Source organism: Silene latifolia, chromosome 9 (genome assembly GCF_048544455.1).
Source record: "Silene latifolia isolate original U9 population chromosome 9, ASM4854445v1, whole genome shotgun sequence".
Classification (NCBI taxonomy): Eukaryota; Viridiplantae; Streptophyta; class Magnoliopsida; order Caryophyllales; family Caryophyllaceae; genus Silene; species Silene latifolia.
Genome location: NC_133534.1, coordinates 30,049,730 through 30,068,236, shown reverse-complemented (window position 1 = coordinate 30,068,236; position 18,507 = coordinate 30,049,730). Strand labels below are relative to the sequence as shown.

Genomic DNA, 18,507 nt, shown 5'->3' with positions numbered 1-18,507 from the left:
ATTCTTTTTGGGTTCGCTTTTCGAGGCGAGGTCGATATTTTCGCCAAGCGAGCACACTTACTCCTTTTTATTTCTTTTCTTTTTTAGGGGAATCATCTCACTCCTCTTTTCAATACATTTCACAGTTAGACATTTCTTTTAATTTTTTTTAGGGGGTAGCCCTCCCTACCGTCCGGTCATTTCGCTCATTTCTGGGTATTTTACGCATTTCTAAGCCATTTCGTCTTTTTTGGACATTTTTGCCATTTTTTCTCATTTTCGGCCACTTTTTTACTCTTTTTCATTTTGCGCCAATTTCGAATGTAAATTTCGTCAGCATGACGGCACAAACCGTAACCTACCAAACCTGTTCTCTTAAGCTAACCTACAGGAACAGCAAACACCCAGCAGAAAAGGCACTCAGGCCATTATATATACAACCAAAAGACGGTATATACATCAAACTAGGGGGCTCTCGCCCGAAACAAGGTCCGAAAAGTCCAAAATGTACAAGATATATACAAGACAAAAACAAAAAAGAAGGGCAGTTAGTCCTGGTCGCCACTCAACTCAGCTATGGTCACCTCGAGAGCAGCGATGTCGGCGTCCCTGACCTCAATCTCCCTCAACAGACGAGCCGTCAACTCTCGAAACAGCGCCAGCTCGCGCTCCAGGTCACGCTCCCTCTGCATACCAAGAAATAAATGCCCCATTTCAATCATTCCAATAAAGTGAAGTAACATTTCGTCGCAACAATATTTGAAAATAAAATAAATAAAAAGGGAATGAGAGGTTCATACTTGTCATCCCCGGCCACCTACGAGTTCTTCGATGGCCGTAGCCCACTGCCGGTTGGCCACCCTCCACAGCGCCACGCGCCGGGATGGCACCACCTGCATTCGAGTACATAAAAGGTTCAAAAAAGAGCAAATGCATTCCTATGCGATAAAATAATGAAGACAGCCTAAGCTGGGGGCTTACCCTCCTCACCAGGTGCTGCCACTCATCCAGACCAGCGTCGGTCACCTCCTCGCCAAAGTGGCAGGGCTCTAAGATCGTCGTCATACCCACCGCGTTAGTGTACTACAACACCTAAGGGTAAGCCGGGGGCTCGACGCCTCCCACCTCGATCTTCTACGAAGTTCAAATGGCTCTTTACTTGATGATCATGCATCAAATCAATTCAAAAATGAGTAAAAGGTCATTCTCTTACCACGATCGGCCAGTACGCTAACCTCTGACGAACAAACTCGGAGTACTCCTCGCCATAAAGAAGGAGGGCGTCACCACTAGTGTCAGCCAAGTCAGCCTTTCTCTTGGCCTCAGAAGGCTCTCTAAACATCGTCCATGGAGGATCGATAGGAACCGTGAAGGTATCACGAGAGCACTACCGAGTCAAAAGCTCGCCCAGGTACCACACAGGTCCCATGGGCGTCCTCAGCAACAGTCGACTCAGGCTCCTATGACGAAGGACCTCGGCCACGAAAGTTGGAGCCTTAGGGTAGTCCTCCCAAGGTCTAGGAACCCACTAAAATAAGCAAATGAGGGGTCATTCCTATGATCGGCTCTAAACAGGAAAGGGGTCATTCCTATGATTCACTTCTAAAATAAGAGACAAAGAAAGAAAAGTAATCAAATGAGAAGCAAAGGCACTTACGCTGTCCAACGTCAGGGCATTCACGCCCCTCCGACAAACATCGTAAGAAGAACGCTGGCTCTTCCTACGGCACACCACCCAGTCCCTCACGACAGGGTACGCCCTCGGCTCAGGCTCCATCCTCTTGGGCGCGAAGTTGGGAAAGTTGGAGTACATCCACGCCTGCAGACAAGATGATCATTTATTTTTCTACAAAAATGATCTTTAGTAATTCAATAGCAATAAAGAAATAAATAATAATCTTTCATAATGCAAAGAAAGGTTCCTACCTCCAACAAGAGTCCAGGACCAACAGTGGCAGAAAAAGTCCCCTTCTCCATCAGCTCTTGACGTACCATGGCCCTCATGTAACGAGTGATTACCGCAAAGCCAGGAGTAAGCCAATCCCAACGACCTAGGCTACTCAAGTCAATAAGGTAGGGAATGAGCTTTAATGATAGCCTCTTCCCCTTGTTTCCGAGGTAAATCGAAGACAAGAACCACCACAACCACAGACGAGCCCTCTACTCAGCAGTACAAGGAGGAGGAGACACCTTCCTCCCATCCATCGTCACCGTCGCCGGGGTCGTACCCGCAAAGTAGTCCCTGACGTAAGAACTCGGCACCAACTCGGGAACGCTGGCAGCGCCTGCCGTCAGGTTCCAGCCGATCAGCCTCCTCGCGTCGGCCAAGTCTACTCTCATGGCCGTCAACGGCCACACCAAAGTCTCATCTCCACACGGCAGACCCGAAATCATGCCGTAATCCACCAAAGTGACCCGACCACTCCAAAAGGCATATGGAAAGTCGAGGTCATGTCCCAGTACCGATCAAGGAAAGCTCGAATCAGGCTAAGGTTAGCCCTAATCTTCCTTTCCCTAATCGATCTCCAGGCTCCCACCAAAGCCCCGAAGGCTCCTAGCTCGATGATGGCCTTCTCCTCCTTCGATAGTCTCTTAAAGGCATCCATCATTGTCGTGTAACCGAAAAAGGATCTCATGTTCCCGGCCTCCTTTGTCATTTCAAAAGCAAAAGCTATCTTTAGCATAATGAAACGGCAAACGAATAGGAAAGGTAAAAGGAAATGACAAGCTCGAAACTTACCAGACTCCTCGCCGTCCTATAAAACAGGTGGCTCTGTGCCGCCTAAATGAGATGTCTGCCATCCCATTTCTCGGCCCACTCAGGTGTTCCCATAAGCTGGCGACCACCTCGTCCACGTTGGCCCTTCTCGGGACCTCCTCCTCGATCTCCTCCTCCTCTCTCTCTCCCCCTACGAGAGCACAAGAAGGATCGAATACTACGCCTATGGGGTCCCTCCCCGACATAGAAGGCACATCACCTGCAAAATCAAGGTAGAACAAGGCTATGTCAAGCCATGACAAGCCTCTTTGAAGTCGTTTGAAGTAGTTTCAAGCCCTAAAGGCGGCTTTTCTCGCCATCTTTGGCTACTTCTTTCAAAACCCGCCCACACATGTGGAAGTTTGGGGCAATTCAAGTCTAAGTTCAAGCTTAGTCGCGGGTTTGAGTCGAAATGTCGGCAGCATTTCTCTATAATAGCGATTATGCCCTAAAAAGTGTCCTGAAACAGTTATCACAAATCGAAAATTTGACATGATAACAAGCTTACCCATTACACAAGGGTTCCAAAACACCAAATTTCATCAAAAATGGACAATTCTAAGGTCATTTTCGAAGCGATTTTTGAAATAGTAGAGAAACCGTCTCCTTTTTCCCCCAAATGCTCAATACTTGACGAAAATCCAAAAAGAATACATGGTTATATTCATAACATTTCCAATTATTCATTTTTAATGTCAATTTTATCAAGCAAATTCATTTGAGGCAAAAGCCCCAATTTTTCGACATTAAAGGGAAATGAACCCTAATTTTTTGTCCCTAATTCAAGCAAAAACGCGAATTTAAGCAAGAATAAGATACATACTTCGATTGGTCATGACTTATGGCACGAATTGATCAAGTTTTGACGAGTTTTGGTTGGAATTTGAACGAATTTGAGAAGAATTTGTGTTTTGTATAAATGAATAGAACACGGTTTATCAGGTTTTTACCCACACAGAGACAAGCCCAAAAAAAAACGCAGCACTAGTTGCGCCCCTTCCAAATGCCGCAGCTCTTGCTGCGCCTGTTCCTTAGCATCATTCCAGCTCAAATTTTGAAAGTTCGTTATAAGGTTGTTATTTGTGGGCCCAAGTTTTGTGCGCCCCTTCTCCGACCTCTTACATCATGCATTTGGTTCTTTTGGGCGTTCTTTTCGTCCAAGCCCATATTTTACCAAACGGACTGCCAAACCGTTATGACATTTTTGTTTCCCCAGCAAGGACTCCTTTGAACCCAATTCACGGGCTCATCCTTTATTATCAGAATTTTGCTTGCAACAACTGAGCGGATTTCCAGCGGTGCTTAGGACGCGCCACTATCAGTCAAGCCTCTTCATTTTCCTTGACGGTGTTAAGACACGCCTTTATCAATATATTTATATTCCCAGCGAGAGTTCATGACAGCCAATGTACTTCTCGAGAAGCGGAGTTTGTTTGAAAACAGATACAACCAGATCTCCCGAGAATGACTCAATCCAGACAGAGTCATCCGTATTTTCCCAGCGATATTTTGCAGTGTTGCTCATGACGATTAAGATGTTCCTAGCCATCGACATATGCTTCTCCAACGATATTTTACAGTGTTGTTGTTGACAATCAAGACATTATCTATTTACAGTCCACGAATTCCTCAGAAGCAGAGTTCGGTTCAAGACCGATGCAAGCAGATTCTACAACAGTTCTCTCGACGTCCTGCTTACCCCTTCAAATTCTTCAGTCCTTTCAGATAATCTTTTATCTTTTAGATAATTCTTCAGTTCTTTCCGGTAATCCTTTAGCCTTCAGACACCCAAGTCATCTTCAGACAAAAGTTCCGCCGAAACGACTTCAGTCCCGTTTCACCCAGGAGATTCTCAAGTATGGTTTCTTCTTATGGCTGGCGAGCTTCCTTATGTAGTCTAATGGACTTTAAACGACCCTCCCCGATAGTCGACAGACTCTAAAATGTTCCTGATGACAGGTCCTTGGTTTAGACCCCTTGAGTCGCCTTGCATTGCCATAGTCGTCAGGTTGTAATCTTTGAATGACCTGATGGCTATACTTTAACTTTTGCCTTGTCTAAGCCTCAGTTAAAGTGGAGGCTCTGTAGATACCTCATTTCTACACCTTCCGCCAACCACCTAGTGATGATTGGGCCGCATGTTTGGTACGCGAAACGATTTATGACAGTCCATAAGTTTATCGTCAGGTGATAGCTCAAACACTTGTGTCTACTTCTTGGTCGTCATATACAAGCCGATACGGTCGTTTTGAAAGTAATTAGAGTTCATTTGGAGTCCGGGTCAAAAACCGCTTTATTTTCTATGAAACCGTTTAAAATGCAGAGTCGGAATGTTCTAGAGATCTACCACAATTAAACAATAGAAACGCGGAAATCTTTATATCTTTTGGTAAAATATATCCCATATATCATATTTTACGGAATAAGAAAGTAGAGATCTACCGCAATTAAATAATAGGAACGCGGAAATCTTTCTTCCGTAGAAGGAAACCTCTGGGGAAATGACGCAGCAGGTGTTGCGCCACTTGGAAGGACCGCAACAGCTGCTACGCCTCTTCTCCAGCCCGTTTTGGTTGTTTATGGAATATTTCCGTGATATCATTCCAAAGTTTGTGTCATTCCAAAACTCTTCACATTTTTTGTTATAAATAGAGACCTCCGGTCTCCATATTTTTCACGCGAGTGTCCGCCTTTCTGTTCTTCCTTTGCATTCTAGACCTTGCTCTAAGCCTTTGATGTCTACGTGCTTGATAAATCCACCACGTAAGCTCAGATCATTCTGAGTACCAGTCACGTTGCATGACCGACCAATTTGACCACTACACATCAATCAATTAATCTAAATTCCTCTAACGAGGGTACTTTCTATATACATTCGAGTCGAGCAATCACTAACGTTAACTTGGTTAATCTCGTTTCGTCAAACATGTAAGTCTGAGGGTGTAAATCCCATCTTTATTTACTGTATTTTATTTTTATACTCATTAATGTAAGATTTACGTCAAAAGTATATTTAAAACCGACTTAGAAAAACCCTTTTATAAAACTGTTTTTTGTGTAACAACAGATACCAGACGTCGAGGAGAAACGGAGCAGTAGCTGCGCCTCATCAAAGGGTCGCAGCATATGCTGTGCCTCTTCCAGAGGCAGCCGCTGCTCCTGCTCTTCTTCTTCTTCCCCGGGTTCTCTGTTGTTTCGTTCTTTTTATCTTGTTTTTATTATTTCTTTCATTCTTCAGTACATAAGCCATGTTTTAATAATTCCTTTTCAATAATAATGTTTTATTTCGACTTAAATCCCTTATAATTCGATATTTGCGGGTTTTCGTCATTAAATCAAACCCGTATTTTAAGAACTCGATTTGTTCATATCAAGTTTCTGGGATTCGTCTTTGGTACATATTTCCTTTGTTTGATTTCAGTTTATCAAGTTTTATAAGATTTTCAAGTTCGTTCCTTTTTATAATTCCGACATCGTAAATAAATCTAAATCGTTCTAAATTATTCTAACTCGTTTTAATCCGTTTTTTATCGTTTTTATGACGGTTCCATATGTAATTAATGAGCTAAATCACTTCCACTTGAGTCTAAACATCAATAATTAATCGTAATTATGCCAACAAATATTACAGACCGCGGTTCTGACTTCACAGCCAGAGCTCAACTCAAGCACAAACGCAGGAATAGCTGCACCTCTTCCAAGGGCCGCATCAGATGCTGCGCCTGTCCTGAGATGATTTCTGTCCCTGAACTTCCATTCTTGCTTTGAACTAGACTTTAATTACGTGTTTCATTATCTAATAATCATAATATCACGGTTAATCTGACATATTTTGTCACTTTAATTTCTAACCTTTTATTTTTCTTTCTTTTTATCTTCAAAATTCCGTGTTAAGTGTACTCTTGACGTAAATGAATTAGCCATTGCAATTCAATTGTAATTTCAATTATCAATATTTATTTATCGTTTTTATTCATGTATGGTTTATTTGCTCGTATTCACATGTAATCAATTCTAAATCCCATTTCGACATTACTAATTGCTAAATTACGTGCTCACCGACATAGTTTAATTCACATGCTAGGATTAAAAAGTTGTTTGTTGCATTACATGCATATAATCGACAACATATCAAATATGAATAATTTCCCAAATTATTAGTAGACGCTGCTATCGAGGCGGGCGTGATTAGGTGTTCTGTAAAAGGACTTCCTAATATGTACCCTCACCCCTTACTCCAGATCTCTTTGAACATCCGTGTTCATTGGCATCCACGAGAGTCATTCAAGACATAGAATGCTAAGGGTAACGAGTTCTTAGTGTTCATGGCACTACTTTGTGTCTTGACATGGTACGAGGTATTCGAACGGTTCCAATTTTCCATAAAAATTGGCGGCGACTCCACAAATGCAGGCTAATTCAACCTTTCACCAGTTTCAATGCCTCACAAATTGGTAACGCCAATGATGTGCTTTGGCAATCCAAGGTTCCGTGGGAGAAGTGCTGCTGCCTTAAACATTCACAAACACGCGGGTGCGCGCGGCGCTGGTGGCGCATGTCTACACAGGGGTTCGAGTCCTGACTCTTGCGAATGAAAAAACCAAACTTTGAAGGGGTCAATTCATTAAGGAGGGTGTTTGGTTTAAACACAAAAGGTATGAGGTATGAGTTTGGAATGAGTCAAACTCATACCAAGTGTTTGTTTGAGAAACTTGGGGGTTTCATACCCATACCTCAAACCCATGTGGTATAGGTTTCTCATACCCAAGGAGGGGGATGGGTATCAAATTATAATAAACAAAAATGTGAAAGTAAATATTATAACATATTGTAAATGAAATATTTTATATAATTTTTGGATTAAATTTTTATTTTCATGATTTTATATGTTAAAATTTTTATTTAAAGTATTGAATTTTACATGTTTCAACTTTAACTTAATTTCAACCCCATTAATATCGTCGTTTAGTATCAAAAATAATATTTATAACCTAAATACTACTAACAGAAGCTAGTGGCAGTCAGGGTCGATCCGCAGGGAGGTAGATGCAATTAATAGTTGTCTACTTTTAGTCTAAAGGTAACTGTTTTGAGGGGGATTTGGTTTAAATGATCTATAACTAAAGGCAGTAATATTTAAAACTAAACTAAGGCAAGTAAATGAGCAATAAAAGAAAAATATATGAAAACAAATATTAAAAGAATGCTAAGATGATTGGTTTTGTAGATACCCGTATCCGTCGATATTGGAATTTATAGAGAACCCGACAAACACCCGATGATGATAGGACACATGTATTTATTAGTTGTCATTGTAATTATTTGGGTTCGTTTTACGATGTAGAATGAGCGTTGTCGACGGAGTATTTTATTAATTTAAATGATATTTAAATTAAATGTTTTTTTTAAGTGAATTCATTTTATTGCTTTATTTTGAATTTAATTTCTCAAGTTTATTTTATTGAAAATAAAATAAATATTTGATTTGAAAATTCATTTTATGAGTGTATTTGATTTGAAAAATCATTTATTTTAATGTGTTAATCGATTTGAAAAATCGATTTAAAAATCGAAAAAAACTCGTTTTAAACACGCGTTTTGGAGCTCGACTATAGCTCGGTTTTTGAGCCCGTTTTCTTTACGAGTTGGCACGAATCTCAAGTACACTAACCAACCTAGGCCTGTACCCATCCAACCCCAGTTCGAACCCCCTTATCCACCGCCCAAATCCCGTCCCAAATCCTCCCCCAACAGCCCGCATAACAAACAGCCCCCCCCCCCCCTGTTTTGCTTGCTAAATCCCGAGCCCAAAACCCGCTCCAAATACCACCAAAACCCGTGCCCATTAACCCTAACTCATACCCTAGTATCCTACCCATATTACCTTAGCTTAACCACCAAGAAAACCTCCCATACAAACTCTAAAAAACCCCACGAATAGCTGATGGGCAGCAGCTATGCAAACCGAGCCCGACTGCTCATGGCTCCCTTTTACCCTTCAAAACTCCTTATAAATACCCCCCCTTCACCATACATTCGTGCCGGTAAGTTCTCCATACATACTACCGTCACTTACAAGCTTTAAACTCCAGAAACAAACCCTAATTGCCTCTCAAAAACCCTTGACAAAACCGACTTACAAACTGAGAATCAGTTTGTGTGTCCTCTTTGAAACCGTTCGTTCAACCATCAAACCTCCATTAAAATTCGAGTTTATTGTTCCAAATTAACCATACAACATCCACCTGCATCTTAGACAAATATTTACGAGCCGAATTGTCCTTGAGAGTACACGAATCCCCTCGAAAAACCGAGTGTTATACACTCTATTTTCGCGGCTTTTCCTGTCTGTCCAGTTCTGTTTGTGCTTGTTTTTCGTGCCCAATAATTCAAAACGAGCAGGGTTTGTTTTAAGATCTCTGTTCTCCTCTCTTTCTAGTTTTCAAAACATCTTTTTAATCGAATTTTCACCGTGAAACGAGAGAGAAATCGCAGTTTAAAAGTTGCTGTCCAGATTTGCAAAAAACGTGTTGTTGGCTTTGTTTCTTCGTCGACGACGGCCTCTCGAGATAAAATCTACCATCGATTATGACCCAAGACGGTGTCAACGATACATGTAGGTTGAGGGTGCATCAAATCCTCATCTTTCTCCCTTTTATTTCGTTTTTTTTGTGTTTGTTTTTTATTGTTTCGTTTTATTTTGTTTATCGATTGTTATCATTAACTATGAAACTAGTTTAGTCCGAGTATGAGTTAAAGTACCACCATGAACACCCGCGTTGACTTGAGATGGGAAAGAAATCCGCTACATCAGTCGGCCGTAACCCCCGTCTCATTTACATATCCTCGTGTTCAAGGTAGGGCATTAATAAAACGAATTCTAACTTCGCTCTTCGCTTTTGACCCCTCTTTTGTTTCGTGTAATTCGGCCCACCCTAGGACCATTCACATGTTAGTTTGACCTCTGATTGTTAACATATGACTCAGTTAGACGACATTAGATCAATTTAATAACCTAATTAGACACGTTAGGTGGCTTCGATACAAGCATTAAAATCAACTAACGATTCTGTAACTTAATTGAATGCATCTCTCTCTTTCACCTAATTTCTCGCTAGTATAAGAGTGCGTGATTAGCACCGTCTTATTAACACTCGATGAGTTAAATTAATTAGCGAACTTGACCTAATTTGACCCCTTTAGGCCGTGTAGAATACGCGTTTGCAAGACATCTTTTCAATCGATCAACGTCATTTCTAACTTGTTTTCTAGCCCGCTTTCGAACTTGTTTCGCAATCAATTGATCTAACTAATGAACCTAACCTAGGACCTAGGGTAGCCGTGTCTAGAGTGGCCATGGCTTGGCCGTGTCCTTTGGTCTTTCTCGCTTCGTTTTTTATGAATCGTTTGTTCTTTATTGTTTTGTCGCTTGTATTTTATCGTTTGTTCATTGAGTTGTAATTTTCAAGTTAGCTTTCTTTTATCGAGTCAAAACCCCTTCCAAAAACCTTAGCCTTGTTTGGTTAGACGGTTGTGCCCCAATGTATGTAAGAGCGTAGTAAATCGCATGTTGTTTAAAGCAACATGGCCTGATTTATGCTAATGCATGCTTTGGTGTGTGACCCAATGTCTAATTCGATAATATTAAGCGAAAGCACACATTACGAGGAGTGACCCAAGGCCGTGAGTCATGTAAGCCGTGGGCCACCCCTTTGTGCACGTTTTCCTAGGCCGAATGGCCGTGTAATGTGTCATGTACGGTTTTGTATATAGCATTGTATTTTAGATCGAGTTGTATCTTTAATTTATCGTTGCGTCGGCATGAAATGCCTGGGTTGTAATAGGATAGATCCCAACGGCTCCCCCATTCCCCCCTAAGCCTTGTTTGCTTTGTTTTATATGTTGTTAGATCAATCAACCCACATGCTAAATTACAACTTTGACAAAGTTAGTTTAGTTGCATCTAAATCGACATAGAAACTTCACATGTTAGGGTTTTAAAACGATGTTTGCATATCATATATCGTAGTAGCTATGACCTTGTTTGAAATCCGACACTTGACTTAGTAGAGGCCGTTATTGACGGGCGGGGTTAGGTGTCCTTATGGGCTTCCTAACACGTACCCTCACCCCTTACTCAAGATCTATGGTTTGTGGATCCGTCTAAATACCATTGGATTACGAGAGTCATTCAAATCGAGTGATATAGGGTACAAGTCTTTATCTTTAATCACTCGTAGTCGATTGGCTTTATGCTTTTCGATGAAAGGTGTAAAGTTGACTTGAACGGTTCCAAGTTCCCAAAAAACTTGGTGGCGACTCTAATTTGTCTTAATTCGATTCGAAAGAACCTCGAGTCGATTATGCCTAGTGTGGATCCCGCGGACGCAGCTTCCGAGGGCCTTGTCCACGATTTGGCGACTCCGGGGGAAAAGAGGACTAGTTACACTTTGTTTCTAGGGTCTTTTCCTCCGAGGTGAAACTTGAAAAGAAAGTATTGGAAAATAAAACATTACTCATAGTGCTACGATTCATGCATAAACCCTTAAGGACTTTCCCGGGCCGTCCCAGCGTTTCTTTGTGATGCGTGGGGGGCGACGTCCCACTATGCCAGGAACTTGCACATTGATTGCTTCCGCTCCTCCTCGTGTGGTTCTTGATGGTGGGGACTTTCTTCTAGGTACTCTACCTAAAGGCCCTTGCTCTATAAGACCCAAAAAGGATGGAGGGCATAGACCTTCTTGTAGAAGACTTGCCGAGACTTAGATATGTCTAGGAGCATACATCCTTATAACATGAGAATGACAATGTGCGAAATGAATTTCCCGAGTCTTTTCAAATTTTCCATGTCCATTTCAAAACCGAACTTTTGAACAACTTACTTTCAAAATTAGCATGGTTTGAAAAACGCGGAATGCTGCCCAAATAGGACTAGAATTTTCGGCCAAAAATAAGCTTTTATAGCTGGCATGCTGACCTTGTTGGGTCGCCCAAGCCCACTTCTTGGGATTCAAGTCGTGTTGGTCGACCAATTGGTCTAGGATAGTCCACAGAAACGCCCAAGCTAGGCCATTTAGGGCGTTTCACTTGAGCCTAAGGACTATATTGGTCCAATCACGGGTTTAGTCACACCGAGTCCAGTTTAGAATCGAGCTATGACAACTTGAGTCATGTCGTTTTGTCGAGTCTAAAATAAATCGAGGTCTAAATCCAACCGTGAGTCGAACTTTTGGTTAGTCAGTCTCAAGTCGAGTCTTTGCTTGAGTCAAGTTGGTGTCGTGTCCTTAAGTGTACAGGGGCTCTTACTTTAAATATTGACTCGGTTCGGGGTTTTCTTGTAGAAAGGCCGCCAAAAACACGACGTCAAGCAATGGAAGATGCTGTTAACATGCTCACTGAGGCCGTGAACCTCATGATGACCCGCATGGATGCAATCGAATCTAAGCTGGGTGAAGATTCCCCTCTATCTACCCCACCTCTGGCTGATCTGGAGAAACGGTTCAAGTTCATCGAGGACCGTCTGAAACTCTCCCAGGGGAAGAACATCCACTATGAGAATGCTAGGGCCTATGCCCCAGTTCAGGATAAGTTGCCCACGAACATGGTACTCACTGACATCCCAAAGGTCAAGGGCACCAAAAATCCAGTCCACCATGTTAAGGCCTATAAAGGGTACTTAGCACTGAAGGGAGTACCTGCTGACATGCTCTCTGAAATTTTTGCCCAATCTCTGGATGAACACCCGAAGGCGTGGTTCTATAATCTTGACCTTAAGAACTTCCCCACTTTCGAAGATATTACGGTGGAGTTCTGTAAGCACTATGCTGACAATGTTGAGATTCAAACCAACATAAGGACTTTGGATGTGACACCCCGCGATAAAGCGGAAAATATAACTAGTAAATTAATGCGGAATTTAGTGAGATTTTAAAAACTTTTAGAATACAAGTTAAGGATTAGCACGCGGGTGCCACTAACGAAATGAAACAAATACTACAATAGACAATTTTAGGTTATTACAACCCAAGTCTAAAAAGCGGGGAAAAGATATCCCACGAATAAACATATAAAGGGTTTTTAAACTAGAAACTAAGGTCCAAGGGTTTAGTTCTCGCTAGCCCACACGTCTTCCCCACGTAAGCATCTTCACCACCTGTCATTCATGTAAACATGAACGCCACAGTCAGTGGGGGAGTAACTCAAGGTTCTCCCAGCCACAATATGTCGAAATGCAAGTAAACAACCACTTAATTAAACATATAGATCATGCATCATATATGAACAATAAAGAACAAGGAGATATAATGAATAATCAAGATGAAACATGCATAATACTTTCTTAATAGAATAGGCATGGTATATGAGGATGAATGTACAATCAAGGAATAGAATCACCAAGTCAACCCACTCATGTGGACACGACTCAACAAGTGTAAGACATATACTTAGTATGAACTCAAGACAAACCATCTAGAATCCAACCTCTTGGTAGGACGACGATCATAATACGGTCCTAGTCTAAACCTGGCCAGACTCTCGGGATGGACGACACCCGATTCGACAAATGATACCAAATCGTATCCAAGACTCGAAACATGGTACACCTAACCGTGCCCGAAAGTCGAGTAACCCCAAATCGGAACCCTGTCACCTAACCGTGACCCCCGGTCCGAAGAGGCGGAAGGAAAAATAGCCCAATCCGGAAACAATGGCACCTAACCGTGACCCAATGTCCGAGGGCAAATAAATAAGGAATGTCAAGTAGTCACACAATGTAAAATGTCACACTTGAGTCACAATAGGAGTAAGAATGGTCAGGCAGACATCATATGATACGGGACTATAAATGTCACATTCATACTCATGGCTTGCATCTCACCATGAGTACAGATGGGAACATTAATCCCAACGATCATATCGCAACTAGAGGGCTTCTAGCTCACCCCTAGTATCCGATAGGACCCAGACTCTCACAACAGAACAATGCAAGACACAATCAAGAGCATGATTCTTACCAGTACATATAATAAATATCTCACCCTCTATTATATTAATAAATATTCCATTTTATAAATTTAACATGCCGGTTAAATAAAATATAATGAGTGATAATGCATAATTTACGTTATGCGAAATATACGGGATAAAATGTGACCAAGTCCAAGTGACCCATTTATGAGCCAAATAAACGAATTATAAGAAGTCCAACAAATTAACTCATATTAAGCCCAACAACAAGATACGTTAGACCCAACTTAATACTCATGTAAAATTTAAACATATAATCATGTGAAGCTCAACAATTTGGTCATGTGAGAATATATATATAATGGACGATATTTAACGAATTAAGTTATATAAAATACGAGACGTAGATTAGACCATTCGAATGACCCAAACTTGACTCTGCAAGTACCCATAAACTAAATGTAGCCCAATAATCAAGCTTACAAATTGGTCCACCTATAACCTATAACAACATGGCCCATATGTTAGCCCAACCAGAAAGTGTATACAAACCCAACCAAGACCCAAAACCGTGAACCATAGCCCATAAAAGACACATTTGAGACGAGTTGTTTTATATGCGTGAACAAGACATAGTTTAACACTATAATTCCGTATGTATAGGCAACCACCTCCCATCCAATTAAACTCGATTTTGCCAGCTCGAACTAGTCTATCTCAGCGTATAAAAACCGTCCCCTCATGAGCCATACTAAGACCATACTCGAAGCAGGATTAAGATGGAAATCCAAAAGAATTAAGCAAGCACGAAACAGTCCCGAAGACCACCCAAACCGAGACCAACAACCTCAATAACTCTGTCCAAAACCGGGCCATGACGGGCAACTGAATTACATGGAACAACCCAACACTTCCTCTCATGTCCCTGCACAAAACAGAGCCAAGAAACAGTCCAATTCCAACGCAACAGCCGTCTTGCACAGCTCCAAAAACGCAATACAAAACAGTCTACAACGACTCATTTTAAGACGATTTTTCAGGCGAGGTTAAGATGGAAATTAAACACAACTAATTCATTAATATCAACAACTACACATCAACAACGATTAAAGAATGAAACTTTACGACAAAGGAGTGTAAAGAACCGGGTTGAAGGGGGTGGAATATCGACTCATTGTCGAGTAACCTATCACCGTTACCTTATCCTCGCGAATTCCAGAGTAAGAACGTCCAAAACACGAGCCTATCCTCAGTCTTCAACTAAAAGGGAAGAAAAACGAGTAACAAGGGTCACAAAACCGTGTTTGTAATAAGATGCCCATTTCGAAAATTCGACAAAATTAAGACTTTCTTACCTAGAAATGAGGAGGAAGAAGAGAGGAAGCTAATGGTGTAAAAATCATGAAATTTGGATGAGAAATAAGGGAGGGATCTCGGGTTGAAGACGGGTTAAAAATGGTGTGTACGGCTCTGTCTACTAGCTGCTGTTGTATTGTTCTCTTTTGAAAAGAAGAAGAAGAAAGAGTGGGGAAAGCAAGGACACGGCATCAGGCAACACAATATTAGTATAAATAATAATAATAATAATAAAAAAGATAATATATAATAATAATAATAATAATAATATATAAGTGTGGGTTGGGGACGCAGCATAGGACAACAACAATAATAGAATAATAATAATAGATATTTTGAAGGTTGGTGAATGTGTTGTTGGTTTTTGATTGGTCCAGATTAAAATGGGTGCAAAGTGAAATGTGTCGGTCTATAGCTAGACGGAATAAGGTATCGAGTTTATTTTAACTTGAGACGGAAACTAATATTATTACTGTCGCTATTATTATCCGACCAAAAATATGTATACATATATTATTATATAAATCATGCCTTTAAGATATAATTTAATCGTACGTATTTTTATAAAAATGAGCTTTTATGTAATACGTTTATAAAAATCGTGTTTGACATAAAATTAATTAAATTGAATAATTCAAAAATATAAAATAAAGTAATCGAACGGTTTAATAAATTTCAAATGTCAAAATGGAAAATTCGCGGGTGTTACATTGGAAGTAATGACACAGAAGGAAAAAGAGGGCTTTACTGAATTCCTCGCAAGATGGCGCGCTGAAAGCGTGAAACTAGCTAAGAAGCCTGATGAAGTTGAAATGGTAGATAAGTTCGTGAAGAATTTACGACCTGTTTACCGTAATGCTCTGAAATACCAGAATTTTGGTTCTTTCAAAGAATTGATAAAAATCGGGATAAAGGTAGAGGATGATGTCCGAATGGCTGAAGCTGAGAAGCCAAAAGGATACCAAGGGGCCTCGTCATCTAAAGCAAAAGCACCAAAATGCCCACTTTGTTGAAACTGTCAATCTCTTAGATGGACAATCAAAAAGGCCTCCGCGCCAAGCTCCGAGGGTATTCACCAATATTGGGTGCACTTACGCCTACGCTCTCCAAAGGCTCATGGCCCAAGGAAAGCTGAAGCCCATTGGTCCAACTCCGGATCCACCTGCTGAACAACAAGGCAAATGGTACAAACCAAATGCCTACTGTGCCTTTCATCAAGGGAAGGGACACGATACTGAGAGGTGCTTTAGACTAAAGCACGAAATTGAAGACATGATTGAGAACGGAACGCTCCCAATCCCGGCCATAAAGCCCAACAACGTCACCAACCCCTTTGGGGACCACACTAACTTTGTATCTACCGAAGATAGTGTTGATTACTCTCACTTGATTCGCCCATGTCGTCTAAAAGGGGTTTTCATCGGAAGAATATTCGTGGATTGCTCCGAATTCCTACCAAGCTCAAGAAACGAGATTACATTCGGGGATTTTGTTGTCTATTGCACTCCTTACATACTCCGAAGCGGAAATGAAATCAATGGCGTTTGGGCTGATGACGAAGATGATGTTTACCTCGTCAAAGGTGCGACAATCCCTCACACCCAAGAAGAAATCTTAAAAGTGAGGCAACATGCCCTAGAGTCAAACCATCTGACTAGATCAGGGCGCCCGTACCGTGTGGAGAAAGCTAAGGATATCCCGAGCAAGGCACATCCCAAAGAGCCGGTAGTGGTCGAAGTTCCTGTTGAAGGGTCGACCTCCGAGGCTTCCCTCATCAAGCAACTCCAAAAGACTAAGGCCGACGTGTCTATCTGGCAACTTATCTTAAGCTCTTTCGAACATCGTCAGGCGTTGTTGCAAGACTTGATGAACATGACCGTGTCATCAAATACTACTCCAGCTGACATGGTCACTCACATCGCCCAGAATCGGCCACATATTACCAACGCCGTGTCATTTTCCGACGAAGATCTACCACCGTTCGGACCCCGACATAACCTGGCCCTCTATGTTGCTACCGTGTGTCTTAACAAGCATATCCCTATGACCTTGGTTGACGATGGATCAGCTGTCAATGTACTCCCTTTGAAAACAGCGCATATTCTGGGCCTGGAGAAGAATGACTTTATTCCCACTACACAGACAGTTCGGGCATTCGATGGCACTGTGCGTCGACTAAGTGGACTTGTCGATCTAGTAGTACAGACGGGGCAAGTGGAAAAGAAAATAAGTTGCCAAGTAATTGACATTTGCTCATCCTTCAACTTATTATTGGGAAGGCCTTGGATCCATGCCACAAGGGCCGTAACATCAACGCTGCATCGAAAAATCAAGGTCCCACTCAACGGTAAAACCATCACTATTGACGCCACGCCAATTACTGTGGCAGGAGGAGACATTACTTCTGAAGTAAGGGTCGAAACTGCCAATGACACATGTGGTTTCGAGATTGTCAACATGATCGAGCTGAACTCCGAAGCAGAGAATATGGATCTATACACAGGTAGTCATGCCTGCGAGGTGATTCTCAAGACTGGGAAGTACTTCGGTTTCTCTTTATATCCTAGAAAGGAGGGTACATTCGAGTTGAAACCACCAGTAGCCAAAGGAGTAACTTTCAGGCTTGGATATGAGCCCACTGGGAAAGATCTGCTGGAAAAGAGGGGAAGAACGATCGAAGATCGAGATATTAAAATGGGACCGTATCACCTAACCTTAAACGGTCACTTCGTGAGGGCTGGGGAAGAACTTCTCTGCATGGACTTCCCCGAACCTATCTTTGACCCAAAGAAGAACCTATGGTCCCAGGAATCGAAGTATTCCAAGACTGCTACTACATCCCTGAAGATGTTCTGACCGTGATGCCAAAATTTGACAGGGCTGTCGTATACCTATCAAAAATAACTAACTAAACTAACTATATAGCTAGGGAAGTCAGATCGATCTCCTCAGGGAGGCAAGATATCTGTAAAGGTTCGTCTATTCGGTCACAAAATGGGGGGTTTGTAAATTGATTTCTAAACTAATTAAGGCTTTAATGGAAGAGAAATAAAGAAGAACAATAAAGGCAGAAAATAAGAATAAAGTGATCAATAAAGAAGGGATATGTCAGGATTTCAGTTCACTACGGTAGTCTAGTGACTCAACTGCAAATAGTCTAGATAAATTACTGTGAGAAGGATATGGAAAGGTCCTTCCGGTCCACTTTCTATCCTAGATTTCCACTGACTTAACTTCCGTCCTTGTCAAGGTAGTCTACTGTTCATAGCAGGTCTATTTAGTCCAATCTTCCGATCTAGGATTAAATTTAGTCAGATTAAAGGGTGACTCAGAAGCATGCACTCAACTAAGTCGGTAAATACAGTTATATTGCTATGGGGACAGAGTCTCACAAATAATTCATCTAACCTATTCACTACATCGCCACATTTCTACCGTAGGTCCCC

General features: G+C 41.5%; 1 long non-coding RNA gene across 1 annotated transcript; it reads right to left on the bottom strand.

The window, feature by feature from the left end:
• Positions 1 to 12,761: 12,761 nt before the first annotated feature.
• On the bottom strand, positions 12,762 to 15,116 carry LOC141602567 (uncharacterized). Its single transcript, XR_012524529.1, has 3 exons — positions 15,061 to 15,116; positions 14,905 to 14,965; positions 12,762 to 12,890 (listed from the first exon to the last, which is right to left on the bottom strand). It is a non-coding gene; the product is annotated as an uncharacterized LOC141602567 (long non-coding RNA).
• Positions 15,117 to 18,507: the final 3,391 nt, after the last annotated feature.